Below are 20,887 nucleotides of genomic sequence, written 5' to 3' on the forward strand. Positions count from 1 at the left end.
TCCTAAAAATTTTGCTGTTTGGCCAATTGGTATACTATGGTTTCGGATTTTTAAATCTATTTCTTCACCTTTTTTCCACTTTTTATTTTTATAAAACATGATTGCTTGAGTTTTATCTATGGAAAATTTAAAGCCTACAGATGAGGCCCATTCATCTATTTTTACTATGCTTTTATTAATGATTCGTTCTGCATGTTTTATTCGGGATGCTGAATAATATATGGCAAAATCATCCATGTACAGGTTACTTTTAATGCCAATAGGTAGATTTTTACTGATATCATTGATTGCTAAAGTAAACAGTGTTCCACTAAGGATGCTTCCCTGTGGAACACCATTTTCAAGTGGAAATGTTCTAGACAGATCATCATCAATTCTCACCTGAAAATTGCGATTTGTCAAAAAGTTCTGTATAAACCTAGGTAAATGTCCACGGATGTTGTTGTTTTGTAAAGTTTTTAATATAGCATACCTCCATGTGGTATCGTATGCCTTTTCAATGTCAAAAAAGACAGCTACAGTAATTTGTTTTCATTCAAAACCTCTACGTATATGGTCTTCTAAGTTACAGAGAGAATCCAATGTGGATCTGTTACACTGTGACCCAAACTGAGTGGGAGTTAAAATTTTATTTTCTCGAATGTGCCATGTTAGTCGAGCATTTACCATTTTCTCTAACAATTTGCATAAGCAGCTTGTTAAAGAAATTGGTCTGTAATTATTTACGTTACTGGGATCCTTTCCAGGTTTGGGGATAGGAATTATTATAGCTTTACGCCATTCATCTGGAAATAAATTTCGAAGCCATAAATGATTATAAAACTCTAATAAGTATGACTTTGCCAAAGGTGCTAAGTGGCAGATCATCTCAAAACAAATATTGTCACCTCCAGGAGCAGATTTATTGCTGTTCGAGAGAGCATATTCCATCTCTGACATACTAAATTTTCTATTATAATATATATCGTCAATTGTTTCAAAATTTATTGTTATTAATTCTATTTTATTTTTTTTTTTGTGCGGAAGTGTTCATCTAAATTCTTATCACTACTTACATTTGCTAAATTTTCTCCCATTATATTACTTATTTCTTTTGGATCAAGTGTTCTTTTCCCATCTTTTAATATGGCATGTCTAGGTGGTTTGACATGGGTACCATTTATTTTCCTGAATTTTTCCCATATTTTTTGTATGGGAGTATTATTAGAGAGATCTGATACGTATTTCCTCCATGAAATGATTCTTCCTTGAATTACTTCTTTTTTAAATTTTGCAGATATTTTGTTGTATATAGGTTTTAATGTTTCAATTTCTAGTAATAATATAGTCATTTTTTGTAAAGTTCTTTCTAATATTGGTAATTTTTTATTCATTTTATTGAACTTTCTATTCAAATTATCTAATCGTCTCCCTATTGAGTGTTTCATATTTATTAATTCTGTTAACTCATCAGACCACCAGGGAACTTTGTGTTTTGTTGGATGGGGTTTTGACTTTGGTATTGCTTTATCAGCAGCATTTTTAATGAAATCAACAAGAAATTTATTAGTTTCATTATGGTCTTTTAAATATTCAAATTGTGGGATATTTCTAGTGTGCATTTCATATCGCTCCCAATCTGCTTTATAAATGTTATAGTGAGGGACATGTTTTGCAGGATTATTTTGCAATAAGGAAATTAATATTGGGAAATGATCACTGGTGTACAAGTCATCAACTGTATTCCAATCCAATCTGTCAACTATGCTTGTTGTACATAAAGTTAAGTCTACTGAGGAAAATGTTCCATGTGCTTTTGAAAAATATGTACTAATTTCGTCATCATTTATACAGCACATGTCGTTTGAATCCATGAACTCTTCTATTTTACTACCTGTTCTATTTGAGTTTGTACAATGACAGTCCCATATTGGGTTGTGAGCATTAAAATCACCTACTATTAATGTAGGTTCCTTGGCATTGTTAAGTAAATCTTTAAGTTTATCAATGTCGTAACTTTTATTAGGTTGGTTATATAAGTTATAAATTATGTAATTATCATTTTTATCTGTATTTTAATACTTGATATTTGCAAGTCATTAAAATTTACAGCTACTCTGTCATAACATACTTTGTTATGTACACATATAGCAGTACCTAAATTTCCTTCTTCTTCTCTAGATGTAGATACTAAGGTATATTTACCTATTTTTGATATTGTTTTGTTGACATGTTGTAAACATATTATCATTGGCTCATATTCCTTTAGTAATAGTTGTATTTCTCCCAAATGTAATCTGGTCTGTAGACCATTTACGTTCCATTGTATAATATAATTATTGAAAGTATAACGTTAGTGTGTTCAAGTTTTATTTTCTTTTTGTGGATCATCAATTTGCATTTTTTCTAAAAATCCTATTTACAATATTTATTTGTTTTTCTTTATAAGACATTATGTGTCCAATGCACATGCAGCCCTTTTCGTGAGTGTCCAAACTAGTAGTTTATTTCTGTAACTTATAAAATTTCGTATAGTGTTTGTTAAACTGTCCTTTGTTATGCTTTCATTTTTGTTGCACAGTTCAATGAAACATTCATTACATCCACATGTGTTTTCGTGTGTCGTTTTTTCATTTACTCTTGCTGCACCTATTGTTGGTGATGGGGTAATCTCTTCTCCCATCACATAATCATTATTGTCAATGGTTTGTTCCTCTACTATTTCTTTGGTGTTCTGGGTATCTGTTTCTATTGGTTTTATTATTACTTTAGGAGACAAAGGTATTTTCTTATTATTTGGTTTATGTTCTTTCTTGGGGTCTCCATTATCTTTATTTTAATGGATGTATCTCTAATAATAGTTGGTTTTTTGTTGGTCTTGGGTGGAGTTCTCTCTAAAGGTCTCTTTTTTTCTTTAGTTTCTAATTCATCAGAACTATCTTTTAATATTTCTGTGGTGTTTGTTTTGTCTTCTAGTGATTCTATTTCTCTTAAAATCTCAAATGAATTTGAGCAAAGATTTGTATACATTTCTTGGTCCTTTGCTATTCTTGGTTTCTTCTTGCAAAGTGGTTATTTTTTCTTGAGACTGATCTATCAGGGTTTGTTATTCTTATTTATTTCCACTTTTGTTTTTTTTGATCTTATTGCTGCAGAAAAATGAATTCGTTTCTTAGCGGGATCATGCATTCCTCTAACCTTTAATTCTAATTTGGCCTCTTTTATAGGCATTCCTGTCCTTTCCTGAAGTAATTTTAATTCCGTATTGTATATGTAATACATACACTCCTTAGATCTTGCATGGTGATTTTGTCCACAGTTCACACATTTTGGTTCACCACACTTCCACTGTGTGGCATGTTTGTCAGATCCACAGTTGCACATACAGATGTATTATGGCAATTTTTTCCTTGTATGTCCATACATACTACAGTTTTGGCACTGTAGTGGTTTAGGGAACATAAGGTCTCAGTTCTCTGCTTTGGCCTAAGATTTTTATTTTTAAGGGTAATTCATGGCCTTCAAATTTTATCTTTGCTATTCTTAGTATTTTTTCATTATTTTGTTTACTAGCTATGTTGTAAATTTCGCAGTCTTGTATATTTGTTGTACCTTTTTTAAGGGAATCCAGCAATATATTCTTTTCTATTGATTCATCATTATCAGGAAGTACTATGGTACCCTGGACACTGTTCATATTGTCATGTTTTTTAATATGTACTTTAACATTATCAATATTTTTATATTTAAGTAGTTTTCGATTGATTTCTTGTAGTGGTTCTATCAACCACATCTGTTCTTTTTACTTGTCTGAATGACATTTCAGTAGTTGAATGTCGATTCAATAAGAAGTTTTCTAATTTCAATGGCGATATTTTTTCTCCGTTTCTAATGTTAGGAATCTTGACCAACTTCCACTCCCAAAGAGGAGTCGAAGTTTGTCAATGTTGGGTCAACATATTTACTTTTTTTTGGCTTGTTTTTCATTGGAGCATAGGGCTCCAGTGTAATTACGTTCGATTTTTTTTGATTTTTCCAGAGAAAGGTTGTTAGAGGAGGTTCCTGCAGTCGTTAACTGTGCCGAATCACTACCATCAAAGGGTCCAGGGTACTTAAATCGTTAACACAACTTTGCATTAAGACAAGTAAAATTGAGAAAAAAAAAAAAAAAGTAAATAAACCTGAAAACCTTAAAAGATATCATCAGCCTTTCATGGGGTTTATTCTTCCACTAATGGCACAAGTGAGAACCGACTCCCAAATGTCCGTGTCCCTACCCTACCCCATAGGGGATGGCACAACATGATTAGAGTGACCCAAGTGTAAGCCAAACCCGCTTGCTAGGACTGAGAGTATTTCAAGAATACAATTATCCCCACCCTAATCATGTTATGGGCAAACCGGATAGAATGCCGAGAGTCCTATCCCTAGAACCAGACCCCCCTGGAATCAGTGGTCCAGCCCTAAAGAATAGTTCCACCTGATATCTCTCAGGTCCGAACACTATCAGGTAGTTGATGGTCCTACCACAGTTCTCACTATTTAGCTTCGGATATAAACCCATTCCCAGCTATGATATCTTTTCCTATTTATCAGGTCCACCAAATTTTATCAAAAGTGGAAATTTCCACAAATCTAATCCAAAACAATATACAATGGCATATGAGACTCTTGGACTCGAACCCAGAAACAAATTCCTGGGGTTCAAGAGCCCCCTCACCACGTCAAGGTGGTCTCATATTGAGGGGGTGGGGATTTGTTGAACTCGTCTTAAACGAAAGGATGTTAGGTTCATATGAACCTGCTGAACGCGACCATGAGATTTTAAGGATAATGGGTATTTGTTGAACGTGTACAAAAGCATGTTAAGGTTCATATGCACCTGCTGAATGCGACCAAGAGACTGATAATAGGCAGCTATGAACGCGTCCAAAAGCATGTTAAGGTTCATAAGCACCTGCTGAATGCGACCAAGAGACTGCAAAGATAATAGGCAGTCTATGAACGCGTCCAAAAGCATGTTAAGGTTCATATGAACCTGCTGAACGCGACCATGAGATTTTAAGGATAATGGGTATTTGTTGAACGTGTACAAAAGCATGTTAAGGTTCATATGCACCTGCTGAATGCGACCAAGAGACTGTAAGGATAATAGGCAGTCTATGAACGCGTCCAAAAGCATGTTAAGGTTCATAAGCACCTGCTGAATGCGACCAAGAGACTGCAAAGATAATAGGCAGTCTATGAACGCGTCCAAAAGCATGTTAAGGTTCATATGAACCTGCTGAACGCGACTAAGAGACTGCAAATTGGTATGTTGATCATCCACCCTCCAATCATCAAGCATACCAAATAGTCTATGGCCTGGGTGGGTTCCCGTGTGCATGAGATGTACCCTAATTCACCCACTTGCCTTTTACAGTAGACACCTTGAATTATCTGAAAAATCAGGGTGGACTTTCTGAAACCTGGCAGCAACTGAAAAATTTAGGCTTAATTTCGATATAGGGTGATAATTTCGACCAGTAAACTCTGGGTACCTGACCTTAAAATACCCATATCTCCTTTGAAAATTAACATAGAAGGCTCATTTACCACTCACAATGTTTCCTTTTAATGAGCTCTTTCCAATGATATATAAATCTTTCACTTTTAGGGCTATATTAGGCATAAATACCCAAAATGTCACCAGAAATCAAGAAAAGCTGATGATTAACCTCATGAAGGAAAAATGGTAAAAATCAAACAATATTAAAGAATGAATGGCATATATTGACAATAATCAACGCAGCAACACTATATTAATCAAATAATAGGCACTTTATTATTTTCTAAACACACAGAAGCACAGTAACTTTTCATAAAAACTTTATTTTTAAAATGCTAATTTATGGTCATTGCTGTCTAACTTTATCATGGTATGGGGATTAATATTTGTTGATAAAGTACTTTGAAAAACTTCTCAAGTTTTCCCACTTAACAACATAATTTTTTTTTGTCTTGTTTGTTTGTGCACTTCATGCAGTTCAACAAGGTTGTAACCAACTTATAATCCTTTCATCTGATAAAATTCTTTCTTGCATTACTGGAATGAGCTTCATTATCAAGGATGCAGTGAACTGTGGATTAGAACTGTATCTGGGGATTCAGTCAGCTATATTGCTATTCATACATTGACAGTTCAGCTATCTAGGAACTACTTTATTGCCTGCAGTGCATTCCCTGACTGGCTGTGATTACACAAGCAAATTTGGGACTAAACTTGCTGCTCTAAAGGCACATCCAGAAATGTATTTAAAAGAATTTGGAACTAAAAATAATTTGAAAAAGTAATCATGGCTGAAGAGTATTTGTAAAACAGCAGACCACCTGAGAAACTAAATTATAAGAGGTCATGTTTTAAGAACCCACCACCTACTAGCTATGCAAAATACAACATATAAAAAAGAGCATACTTTACACATATCATATGATTTCTGTTTTATCTAAACCTAAATATAGCCCTTGATCTTATGTTATATGGTTAAAAGTTTTGATCTTTTGGTGCTAACTGATGGAAAGAACCCAATACCTGAGGAATTAGTATAAAATGTGGCACATATCACTACTATGAATCATGTTCCTTGCTGCAGCTTTTGTAAATGAAAGGGTCTTAGTTGTAAGTGATGCAACATGTAGCAATCCTTTAGGTTACAGTATGGAATGAGGAATTTATTAAAAGCACAATCATGAGAAGCAAATACTGTCATTCCCATAAGAACTTGTTTTTTAAATATCAAAGCTAGAATATTTAAATTCAAACTACAGTTTAGTTATAAATAACATGTATTTACATTATTAAATATATACTGCCTTTGAATTTATCTTTTGATATTAAAACTTGTTATGGATGTTTGACTAGTTTAATTCAATGTTCATTTGCAATGTCATTATTTTTTAATACTAAAGCTATATAATAAAATTTTCAATCCAGAATTTATAGTCAATAATTATTTAAGGAAATTGTTCGTATATGTTTTTATAATTTTATTCAAGAAGTTTTTACTTTATCAACAAATATCTTATGGAAGAATGACCTAGATAGCAATGACCATAAATTGGCATTTTAAAATAAAGTTTTTATGAAAAGTTACTGCATGCTTCAGTGTTTAGAAAGTAATAAAGTGCTTATTATTTGAATAATATAGTTTTGCTGTGTTGATTATTGTCAATATATGCCATTCATTCTTTATGTTGTTTGATTTTTACCATTTTTCCTTCAAGACATCAGCTTTTCTCGATTTATGACATTTTTATTAAAATGACTGCAGCAAAAAAAACATTTATATATCATTGAAAGAGCTCATTAAAAGGAACATTTTGAGTGGTAAATGAGCCTTCTACGCTAATTTTCAAGGGAGATATGGGTATTTTCAGGTCAGGTACCCAGAGTTTACAGTCTTATCACCCTATCAAAATTAAGCCTAAATTTTTCAGTTGCTCCAGGTTTCAGAAAGTCCACCCTGATTTTTCAGATAATTCAAGGTGTCTACTGTAAAAGGCAAGTGGGTGAATTAGGTACATCTCATTCACACGGCCCCAGGCCATGTATTAATAGAACAATATCCTCATAAGTATGTTTATCTAAGATGACTATCGTGTTCGCCTTATCTGCTCTGCTAATATGTAGTTCGTTATCTCCTTTGACATTTTGCAGTGCTGTATTCAATCGGTTTGGAAAATAGCACCAATCAACACGTTTAATACCAGCACTATACACCATTCCCTTGGCCAAAATTAATCTATCATTGTCTTCTTTTTGGTGATTGTTTTTCCTTTTCTTCAAAGGTCTTCTGTATTTTCAGAATGTCTGGTTTCTTTGATGGATTATTAAATATCATTCCTAATTCGAGTGCTGTTTTCTCGTTGTTGGAGAGGGTTGTTGGAGAGGATTTTAGATGAAAGATTAAGTACATTATTGCTTTCGCTGTAATTATTCCATGGAGAACGTGAAATAAGGTTTGATAATTTTGGCCAAGGGAATAGTGTACAGTGCCTGATATTAAACATGTTGATTGGTGCTATTTTCCAAAACGATTGAATACAGCATTGCAAAATGTCAAAGGAGATAACGAACTACATATTAGCAGAGCAGATAAGGCGAACACGATAGTCATCCTAGATAAACATACTTATGAGGATAAAATGAACAACATATTGAGCGACCAAGACACCTAAGAAAAGCTAACATCCAATCCCGTGGAAAGAGTCAACGCAGAGTTTCACAGAAGCCTCAGGAAGGAATATTCTTGGAGATAATAGACACCTCATCAACAAGTTTAAACATTCTAGTGCCAAACTACCTTACTTATACCGAGTAGTAAAGACCCACAAAAATGGTTATCCCATGTGACCTATTATCAGCACAATAGGAAGTGTACAATATTCTCTTTATAAATTTCTCGTAAATTTGTTAAAACCGCTTGTAGGAACCATATCTAACTCCCACATTGCTAATTCAGCTGAATTTGTAAATGCAGTTCAAAGTGTACAAATTAACCAAAATTAACATTTAATTAGTTTTGATGTACAAAGTTTATTCACCTGTGTACCAGTTTTAGATCTGCTTGAATTTTTAAATAGGGAACTAAATAGATATGTTTTTTCCATACCTGTTCCAGACATTTAAAATTAACTAGACTTTGTGTAATAGATACTTGTTTTGTTTTTAATAACAGCTATTATAAGCAGAAATTTGGAATGCAAATGGGCAACTGTTTGTCCCCAGTGCTGTCAAACATATACATGGAATTCTATGAAACTCGAATTGCCAATAGCATATTGCCAGATGATGTTTACTGGGTTAGATACGTAGATGACACTTTTACAGTTTGGAGTGTAAACCAAGACATTGATAAATTTCTAACTGATCTTAACTCCTTGGTAACATCAATAAAATTCACCATGGAGAAAGAAACAAATAACACCATAAACTTCTTAGACACTAATGTAATAAGAACAGAAAATGGCCTGAAATTCAAAATTCACAGAAAAGCCGCAAATAACAACTTAATTATCAATGCAAAATCGACTCATACACGTAATGTTAAGTACATGGCTTTGAGATCTCATTTTCTAACAGCACTTATACTAGTTAGCCCCGAGTATCTGGACGAAGAGTTTAGGAACATCACCAGAATTGGCATAAAAACACTTTTCAATCAGGGAAATAGAAGAATGTTTATTCCTAGCTAAACAAACATATTATGGAACAAACACCAAAAAGGAATATGGTATGAGTAATACTTTGGTTCTCCCTTTCCACCCTTCATTCAATGATATTGTCTACCTTTTAAGAATATTAAATTTAAAGTAGCCTTTTCTTACCCCAGCACAATAGGAAAGACAGTCATTTGCAACAACCCCAAACAAGAAGGTGTGGTTTACAAAATACCTTGTGAATGTGGCAAATTCTACCTGAGACAAACCGAAAAGATATTATTAATTAGAGAATTTCCTAACATCAATATTGTTTAAAAACAAATTCTCCAAACAGCGCTGTTAATTTAAATGTGCAAAACTGTGGCTGTCCTATTCTTTGGGGCAAAACAGAAATATTATTCAAAAGAAAAGATATGATGACAAGAATTTGTTAGAAACGGCTTGCATAAGTTTTAGTAAACAAAAAAACTTTGACATTAGTCAGGGCATGTATAAATTAGCCCCTTTATTCGTTCACATTGTTTCACAACGGTACAAATTCAGAGAAAGGTTTTAAATGACCTATCACCAAATCGTTGAATAGTTCTCTTTTAACTTTTCTGAACTTTTCTGACCATTTGTTTATGATCTAAACAACCTAATTTTAACTTCTGACAACTGTTCTTTTATTTTTTTTCCGGTGAGAAACAATGTTTGTGATTTTATGCTTGTGTACTTATTCTGTTTAGTTGTAACAAAGCTCTTGAAGAGGCCTGGTGGAAGGCGAAATTATCGAGCTATTAGAGTGTTTTATTCTCTTTTCTCCTATGGACTATATTCACACACACACACACAAACACACACATACACACACACAAACACACACACACACACACACACACAACACACACACACACATATATATAATATATATATATATATATATATATATATATATATATATATATATATATATATATATATATATATATATATATATATATATATATATATATATATATATATTTGGAAATATTCTATTTAAAATATTCTGTGAAGATGTTGGTTGATGTAACACCCTAAAAGGCTAACTCAAGTTTGGGCCAAGGTCTGGAAAGATTAATCTATCCCAGAATGGGAGACTGCCTAAAAACTGGCCATCGCCGACTTTGAGAGCTTACCTTTTCTCTATTTGTCACAGGATATTAACCGTAACTGGCTGACCAGTTAACAGTGATATGGTGAGTCACTAACTAAAAAATTTTCCTTATAAATTTGACGAATGAGTTTGCGCTTGAAAATTCCATTTGACTGATTAAAGTACACTGAAATAGTTTTTCAAACAGCCAGCAGATTTCCATCTATGTTAGCAATATCTATGAAACCACATATCTGTACGGGCTATTTTATTGTGGCAAGGATAGGACCATTCTAATCGAGATAAACTGATTGGCAGTAGTCGCATGTTCATTGCTACTTGAAATCCCATCGTTTCCCGACTGTTTTAATTCCCTAATCATTTTATAATTTCAATGTCAAATGCTGTTGGTAATAAGAAACTGAGCCCCTTTTATCATTCATACTTTCTTGCCACAATTAAAATACTGAAATATCTAACATCTTGATTCTTGCTCTGATTTTTCGTCTCCACGCAATGACTGAAACGTTTTGTAAACATAACGTGTTCTTTAATTAACGCCTCTGGCGAGAGGAGTGCCCTTTTCAATATCCTCTTGTGCATGGAAAATTACTATTTTTCATTTTTAACATTATGTAAAGCAAAGGTACTAACAAAGTTTTATCCAGTTCCAAAATTCTTGGTGCGTAGCTTAATACGAATATTATCAGTGGAGGAGACATTTGATTCAAAACACAACAGAATTGTTCGTCCTGTTTCTGATGTCAACATTTTTATAACAATCTCTCTTTTCTTTAAAAAGCGAGGTGTTATCGTTTCTTCAGGGCTTTGATCGACCTCATTCGACTCTGGTTCGTTTTCATAAGTAAAATTTTGTTCACCTTCCCTGTAAATACACGTAATACATATTCAAGTATTCCACCAGCGCACCCAAGCGTATTAAACATGCTTGATATATAGGAATCATCGTTGTATTTTTCTCGAACTGATAATTTTATATTTAACTTCATAATGTAAAAATTTATAATGAAAAAATGAGTGAGGATTAATAGTGAAGGAATTACCCTCTTAATCAGAGAGAGAGAGAGAGAGAGAGAGAGAGAGAGAGAGAAAATGTGTGTATGTAAGATAAACACTGACCTACTTAGCCTACTATTTTAAGGTTTGTATGAATTTGTTTTCAGTGCTTGTCAAGACGTAATTAACAACAACCACCATTAAACAAAATACAGTTGTCTGCCGTCTTTGCTTTTGCTTCGAAAAGAACACGATTTAAATAAGAAAGAAAAATGCTGAAGTTTATAGGGTTTTGAAGCAATTAATATCAGACTTGGCAGTCAAAGTAAAACTGTCAATCTTTCTTTTTACTCGATCTGAGGAATATGGAATACATGCACGGCGAGGGGGGAAGGGGGGGGGGAAGGAGATTAGAAAGGGAGGGAGGGAGGGGAGGGGAGGGGAAGGGGGGGGGGAGGGGGGGGGAGGGGAGGGGAGGGGAAGGGGAGGAGGAAGGGAGGGATAAGGGGAAGGGGACTACACACAAACACACAGAAAGGCAGCCAAGGAAATTATTATAGATAATTTCAAAATTGTATGTAATACCATAACTGAACAATACAAAGTCCTATCTTGCTTAGCATATATAAAACATGAATAAATACTCCATGAGCGTTAAATACAACGGAATGACTCAGACTAATATATCATTTCGTTGTCTCCTGAGGAGCCCGAGTGATTCGGACATTTATCTGGCATCCAGCCAGAGGATTTGCTGCATATTTCCTTTTCTGTGTCACTGACAGCTGGTCTTTCTCAGTACTCAATCTTCCCAGGAATCCCTTCTCGCCAGGCTTTTTGTCTCAGTCAACTGAAAGAGCATGTTGAAAAAACAATTCCTGCTCATGACTTGTACATTACATATCGTCTACAAAAAACCTCATTTCCTGGCTTTGTCGTCTAACTTGTACCTTGCTAAAATACTGTCTAGCTTTCGGATCAAGCTACTTCAACCATTATTTGTTGCTGCGAGCTAATTATCACCTCCATATTTCACCATTTGTGCGGTGCTTCTATACCAGCTGTTTCTTTCAATGACCTTTCTTCAATTCTTCACTAATAATTGGTTTTTCTAATCATTCATTTATTAATGATCCCTCCTTCTCGGCCCTTTTCTGTTGATACTTCAAGACGAAAAAGCTGTTATTCTCAGCAGATAAGTAAGTATACCTTAGTTTAACCAGACCACTGAGCTGATTATCAGCTCTCCTAGGGCTGGCCCGAAGGATTAGACTTATTTTACGCGGCTAAGAACCAATTGGTTACCTAGCAACGGGACCTACAGCTTATTGTGGAATCCGAACCACATTATACCGAGAAATGAATTTTATCACCAAAAATAAATTCCTCTAATTCTTCATTGGCCGGGCCGGAGACTCGAACGCGGGCCCAGCAGAGTGCTAGCCGAGGACGATATCGGCCCATCCAATGAGGAACTTCTCAGCAGATAGCTCACAATACAGCAGACTCAACTAATGAAAACTTATTTCAAACCCGATATTCTAACATCATTTTTGTCATTCAGTTTGCGCTAAAATAGTCGTGAAGAGAAAATAAAATAGCTAAATCGCCCTCCAAGAAGGTAGGTACTTTATTCCAGGCCACAGAAGCCATAACTATAGGAATAATGAATTTTCATCCTCCTTACGCTTTACAAAAAGATATCCAACCTTTTTTATTTATCTATTTATTTACTTTATTCATTTATCAATTTGAATACCTATTTATCTATTTAATTTATTAATCCGATCATTTGTTTATGTTCTTATTCATTTGTAAATAATTCACTATTCATTTATCTATTTTATAAATTTATTTTATTTATTTATGTTTGTATTTATTTATTCATTTAGTCATTTATTCAGCCAACACATTAAAAAGGTCTTTACACTTATAAGGTATCCTTTCTTTTATTTTATTTTATTTATTTATTTATTTGTTTATTTATTTATTTATTTATTTCCTTCCTTATTTACTTATTTATTTATTTATTTATTTATTTATTTATTTATATATTTATTTTCGGATATCACATTACGCAGGCCTTTATTTTAAATAATTAATTTTTAGTTTCACATTATATCTAATAAATTTCCCTTTGTTATACTTAAACTGGCAACAATCGGAAAATTTTCACAGTGACGGATAATAAAATTCTCGACCTTGTTACGTTAAGCGTAATAGAGAAACAACGTTCTTCATATTATTCACGAGCTAAATAATGAACTGGTGCCCTTTTATTTCCATTTTAAAAACGGTTCAGAGGATTCAGCATTTAACGTAAGGTGTACAAGAATTATGCATTCTAAGTGAAGCCTTTGACCATTAAAGTTCGAGGGCACCTATTCCTTTGAAGGTATAACAACAATATCTCGTGTTAAATTTGGGTTAAATTATGAACGATAAATAGTGTTATAGCTAACATTTATACTGCATTCATATACTCCTGTTGAATACTGTTCTTATATTTGTTTTTTTTTTATAATGGTTGCACAGGTTCAAATCAAAAGCATTGCATACTTCCTCAATAATATTATTTTTTTTTTCTATCTCTCTCAGTAAGCTTTAAATGGTATCACAAGAGGGAAGGCAAATTTATACAAACCACAAATTAATGAACAGCCACCGCCAAGAAAACTAAACCAATAACAGCAATGACGATAAGAACAGTAACATAATGAAGTTTATATTTACATGCTTATTTTTCACTGCTGTATAGAAACGATGGTCAACCGGACCTTACATTGATCTCTTAAATTATTGCCATTTATTATTATTATTCAGCTTGATTCACTGCTTTACCGATAGTTACTTTTTCTCAATGATCATACGTGGAATAACTATTTCAAACAACTAAAATCTACCAGCTTATATCAGGAAAACAAAATCCAGCACAAACAGTAAAATACACAAGCAAATATTGACTACAATTCTCTGTTATTTTCATTTATCATGATGAAAGGCATGCGATGATGACACTGTTAAAAAAAAAAAAAAAAAAAAAAAAAAGGGGGAGGAATTTGCATCAGGAGCACATAAGATCAAATAAGTTAGTTCTATTTCGGTAAGGTAAAAACTGTGTTCAGGTCAGGTTAATCTTTATATGAATGTTTATTAATGCAAATCATAACCTTCATAATAAGGGTTAGATATTGTGTTAAGAGAATAAACTTTTAGTGTACTAATTTTGTGCTACAAGTAAAGTTTTAAAAGAGCCTTGCAAAACTGCGCCTCCTAGAGAGTCAATCATAGTTGTTATCACCCTATCAATTTACGGCGAAATACCACAGTACGACCGAAAACTCCTAAAATAATACATTATTCGCAAGTTACTTCACATAACTTCCTTAGAATTCCGCCTCCAACCGTAAATCCCAAATAAATTCCAGGTTTCGTATTTGACATGGCGTCGACATCATTTTGAAGTCATTTAAAGCCAGAACTTTAAATTATGTCTAATCTTTTGCTGATTAGAACATTACCGTATTTCTAAGGAACTGCCCTACAAGAATACTGTCAATGTGAGGGGCTAGAAGTAGCAATTTTCTTTGTTACTACATATCTCTCATCCTATTAGCACCCATAAATGTAGCCACCGCCAAAAACGTGGTCAAAGCGAATGACAGCTCTTGTCAAACCACTGCATCAAAAGAAATGACACACTTCCTGAGCTTTCAACGGCGTTAGGATCCTATTTTACAAAGGTGACCCATGACGTCGTTAAAATGATTGAGTACCGTGTGACGGGTTCCTATAACACGTTAAATTTTTCTTGAAGTGTAGTTTTACATCATTCGACTTTCTTTACTAGGAGCACAATAAAAAAAACATACACAAACATACACACATACACACAGACATATATATAGATAGATAGATAGATGGACAGATATATATATAATATATATATATATATATATATATACATATTTATATATAAAAGTTATAACACGTTAAATTTTTCTTGAAGTATATTTTTACATCGTTCGACTTTCTTTACTAGGAGCACAATCAAAGAAACATACACAAACATACACACATACACACAAACATACATACATTTATATGCATATATATACATATATATACATATATATATATATATATATATATATATATATATATATATATATATATACACATACACAAACATTAAGATACAAATGTCGTTTAACATCTAATTCTCTCCACTTCGGTAGAGCGTATTGGCTATTAAACATTTGGAGCTTAAAGTTAGTGAATATAAAATGTCACGGTGATGTGATATATATATACTGTTTATATATATATATATATATATATATATATATATATATATATATATATATATATATATATATATATATAAATTATATATTTACTGTATATATAACTGAATTTCTTCTATCTCGTTCGCAGTGTTGAATGTAGGATGCGAGTAAAAAGCATTCCGTGTTTCGGATACGCTTCCACGGCAATGGATAAAAAATGATGGTTGATATGGCTGAGCACAGCGACTTTTAAAGGCAATTTTCAGCCACACAACTATGCATAGCTACGTACTATTTCATATGTGACTAAGTAAAAGTAAGTATACCTTAGTTTAACCAGACCACTGAGCTGATTAACAGCTCTCCTACGGCTGGCCCGAAGGATTAGATTTATTTTAAGGGCAATGGAATTATTTGAATTGTGGGGGACATTCCACTGAGTAAACAACTCATAAAGAATATTTTTAGTAAATGGCTTTATTTTCACTACAGGGTCGAGGAAGGTTATTTTACTTGTCTTTATTTATTGATAGTATTTTTCAGAATTATTGCAATCATGTGACACATCCATTAGCCATAGTTTCAAGAAGAAACGGAAAACTTTAAAAAATTCTACAATGACCCAGCGCACTTTATTACTTTAGAAAATGTATTAAATAAGATTATAATTGAAAAAAGATGGAAGTGAGTGAAGCCCACTGAGATTGAAGCAAAAGAAAAAATCTCTATGCCAGAAAATGATTATTTTGAAATTATCTTTACGACACACTTACTTCTACATGAGGTGGCAGAACTGACAAAGGTATCCGACTTCTACATGACGTGGTGAGCAAACGAGAACATGTCTGTGCATATTTTTCTATCAATGGTTACTGAATCTCAGAAGACGAATATTTATTATTAGCTCGTTTAATGCCACTCAGTCAAGATATACGTTCTCAGTTTATCCTCCAACAACGAGACTGAGAAAACTAAAGGATAAACTACTGACACAAATACTTGGGCTCTTCATCACTTCTCACACTGGCTCAGCCTCTTAATACAGAGAAATATTGTAGGAATATAATCATGTTTGCTGCAACAGTAATCCAGTGAGCAGAAAACTTCCACCTAATCAGCCGTTTCTTGCACTAACTCAGAGTTCAGTACATTTAACAATTTTGTTTGTTTTCATTTGAAAAAAGTAAATGCCAAAATCCCACCAGCTAAGAACATGAACCCTTTTCGTCAATTAATGTATTTAGATGTGTTACTTTTACTGTACTTAAAAATCTTCAAGAAAACAACGACTATATAAAAAATGATCTCTCATTAATACTGAGATTTAATGATGGCGATTAATGTGACCGATGCCACGCGAGCAACAAGCAGTCAAATGAAAACCTTAATTAAATTTCAAGTGGCCCAGAGGAGATCTATCTCCTGAAACATTGTAACACGCTACTTTGGGGCACTTTAGCGACCCAGGTCGATTGCGACTCTGAGATATGGCTGCGTTTATTACCTTTAGAGGGCTAAAGGATGTAGCAACGGCTCCTAATGTGCCAAAGACCGGCGTTGTTCCAAAGAGTTATCCGTTTTATCTTTGGCCTAAGGGGAGATTTGATGAAGGAATTTTAATTCAGAATACACCTTTCGAAATCAAATTCCTATCTTTTTTATGGTTTTTAAAGTACAGTTTACTTTATGGAATACCAGAAACAATAATTATTGCTCAGACTCTGAGCGAAAGCTTCACTTGCTGCATTCTTTGCAATAATATCTTATTTTTGACTGCTCACTAAACAGCCTAGAGATTCAGAAATCTAGCAGTCCAGCTATAAACCACCTCGTGGCAGAAGTGACAAAGGTAACTATACTAATCACAGAAGTATTTCATTATACCTGTGTCGGTATTTTGAATGAGAAAGCCAGACAGATAACAGAAGAGTTGACTGGGGAAGAGCAGTGTGGGTTGAGCAGGTCCGAGGGTCCTACGATTAACAATAATCCTTAGAATTATTAGTGTGAGTAATTTGAGAATAAAGAAGAAAGCTACATTTAGCTTGTGTGCACTAAAACAAAAATTTGTTTTCCTATAAAATATAAGACAGGTGTTTCTAGTCAAAACAAAAGAAAAATAATGACATCACATAATTTGCCAAGTCATATTTCATGATTAAGATAACAATAAATCTTACATTTTTGGATATGTTAGTATTTGGCACACTAAATGTATTTATCGGAAATATATCAACAGAGCCTATGCAACAGAAACTTAAAAGATTGACCTTCAATATCCTCACAAGAATGGGTTAATTCATGTGTTTTATACATATATTCATATGTATATATATGTGTGTGTCTGCATATATATATATATATATATATATATATATATATATATATATATATATATATATATATATATATATATATAATATGTATATATATAACATATACAAATATATACATATATATAGATATACTACATATATATATAAACATATGTATACTGTATATATGTATGTATATATATAATATATGTATGTATATATATATATATATGCATATATAAATATACAGTATATACACACATATATATATGTGTGTGTATATATATGTATATATACACATATACCAATATATACATATATTCAAATATATATTTATATTTATATTTATATGTTACAGAGATAGTATTCATATTAACGACACATTAAAAAACAGAGATGAGTGAACTTATAGAAACGGACTAAGAGAAAAAGACTAAAACAAGGGTGTTATTCTGTTACCAATAATCTCTCGCCAGTGAAGCCATTAGGAAAGAACAAGAAGTCAGAAGAGTAAACGTTGGTGCCTCTCTCTATGCGTATGCATAAAACACCAAGAAAAAACAGTAACTGTTGCTCACAAGGTGTGAGAAAGTGAATGATGAATAAAGAGACCATGAATAGTGAAAATTAGTGAAACAAACTATGGAAATGAAAATGAAGCCAATGAGAGGGGGGTGAATAAGACCTTACCATACACACCTCTAACCATGACGTCCATACAAGAGAGAGAGAAGGAGGAGGAGTTTAGTAAGAGTGAGGGAAGAGACAGAGACACAATTACTGTGAGAGTAAGAGCAGACGGTGTGCACAGAGTGTGAAGGTGTTAACCATGCCGCAGAACTGAACTTAGACTTTTTAGCTCTCTCAAGGAACTTAATTTACCCAAACCCAAGTGGGACTTACCCATCTCCAATCGACTTCCCAAAGCAGCAATTAACCCAGGTGTAGCTTTTTATATTACAAAGGGATACTAAAGAAAAAGCCTTAAGTAAAGAAAAAACCCTAAGACAATTTCTCTTCAAGAACCCAAAGTATAACTACTTTTAATTTTTCCTTCAAAGGTAGAAGCCAGACGCGAAGCAAGACGTCTCCCCGACGATGCTAGCTTAACTCTAGATTAGAAGACAATCTAAAATATATATATATATATATATATATATATATATATATATATATATATATATATATATATATATATATATATATATATATATATATATATATATATATACAGTATATATATATATATATATATATATATATATATATATATATATATATATATATATATATATATATATATATATATATGTATATATATATATATATATATATATATATATATATATATATATATATATATATATATATATATATATATATATATATATATATATATATATATATATATATATATATATATATATATATATATATATATATATATATATATATACAGTATATATATATATATATATATATATATATATATATATATATATATATATATATATATATATACACACACATTTACGATCAGGAATGAAATGAAGAGAAATAACAAGTAAATAAAAGGGATTCTCTCTTCAGTCTCAAAATCGCCGTTATATCACTAAATCACAAAAACAGAATATCAACCAATCCACCAATTGGAGAGCGCCTCATTAACTTTTCAAATAGCCGTTATAATGCATAAGGGCTTACCAAAATGCAGACAGAAAACCATAAATGCAAATAAACGATAAAGAATAAAAGCAAATAAATTTCAAATAGAGGTTGAGTGGATACAGTGCGACTCCGACATAAGGCGGTAAGTTAATGAGCGCTGCACATTGTTTGTGTATTTGTATGTTGGTGTTTGTATCCCACGTCTAGCAAATTAAATAATAAACAAACCAGTGATAATGCAGTGCTGAACTATATTAGAAACCAAATATAGTTTTTTTTCTTTAAGCGATATTTCCTGTTCTTTTCTTAAGTGCGGCATTCTCTTTATTTTTAGTACATTCACACATCAAATGCCTTCCAAAGTGTTGCAGTGGGATATGTATATACGTATGAATGAATGAATGCATGCATGCAGCCGGTATTAACAGATCAGAGATACACCAACTATGAGGTCAAAAAGAGTCAACCAGCGCTGTCTAAAGGGAATTTCCGAAATATTTTCTCTTTAAAAACGAAGGAAACACTGAAGAGAATTTTTAAACACTGAATGTCAGTCCATCTGGCCCCGATCCAGCTTCCTAAGGCAGAGGAGAATCGGACATTGGCAGAGACAAAGAGACCCAGAGGGTCCTTTATGACATTAAAGCTTAGGAAGAGACCGGGAAGCATTTTTAAAAGCTGAGGTCATAGGGAGGTATAAGTATATTTTATTTCTACATTTTCCTAAGATGAAATTTGTTTTTGGAATGTGTATATTTAATATTTTGTAAGTTAGTTAATTAGCGTCATTCCGATGGAGAGTATTAGTTAGCTTTAAAAAAGGAAAATCATTTAACCACATACATATTCCAATACTGCAGTTTCCTTATTTCAGTCGTATGGTCAGAGAAGTATCTGCATTTTTGTTCCGCACCAGTACATATGTTACAGTTAGATTGTGAAACCAGGGATTTCACGAAATCCCTGAAATTTTCAGGTAATTCGTGAAATCACCAATTCGCTTAAGGACATTTGTTCCCAGAGGGGCTAGTACTAAACAGGGCGATGTAGATGTATCACTGTTTCGCCGTGATTAGTACTAGCCCCTCAGGGATCAAATGTTCCTAAGTGAATTTGTGATTTCACTAATTCCCTGCAAATTTCAGGGATTTCGCGAAATCCCTGGTTTCTTCATCTTACTGTAACATATACAAGACCTGGCGTCCGATGACACCTGTTATTTCAATCAGGACATAATGGGCAGGAAACATCTCATTCAATGGATTTTTACCAACGAAATATTATGATAATTGTGAAAAGCT

The sequence above is a fragment of the Macrobrachium rosenbergii genome, chromosome 12, assembly GCF_040412425.1.
Source record: "Macrobrachium rosenbergii isolate ZJJX-2024 chromosome 12, ASM4041242v1, whole genome shotgun sequence".
NCBI classification, from domain to species: domain Eukaryota; kingdom Metazoa; phylum Arthropoda; class Malacostraca; order Decapoda; family Palaemonidae; genus Macrobrachium; species Macrobrachium rosenbergii.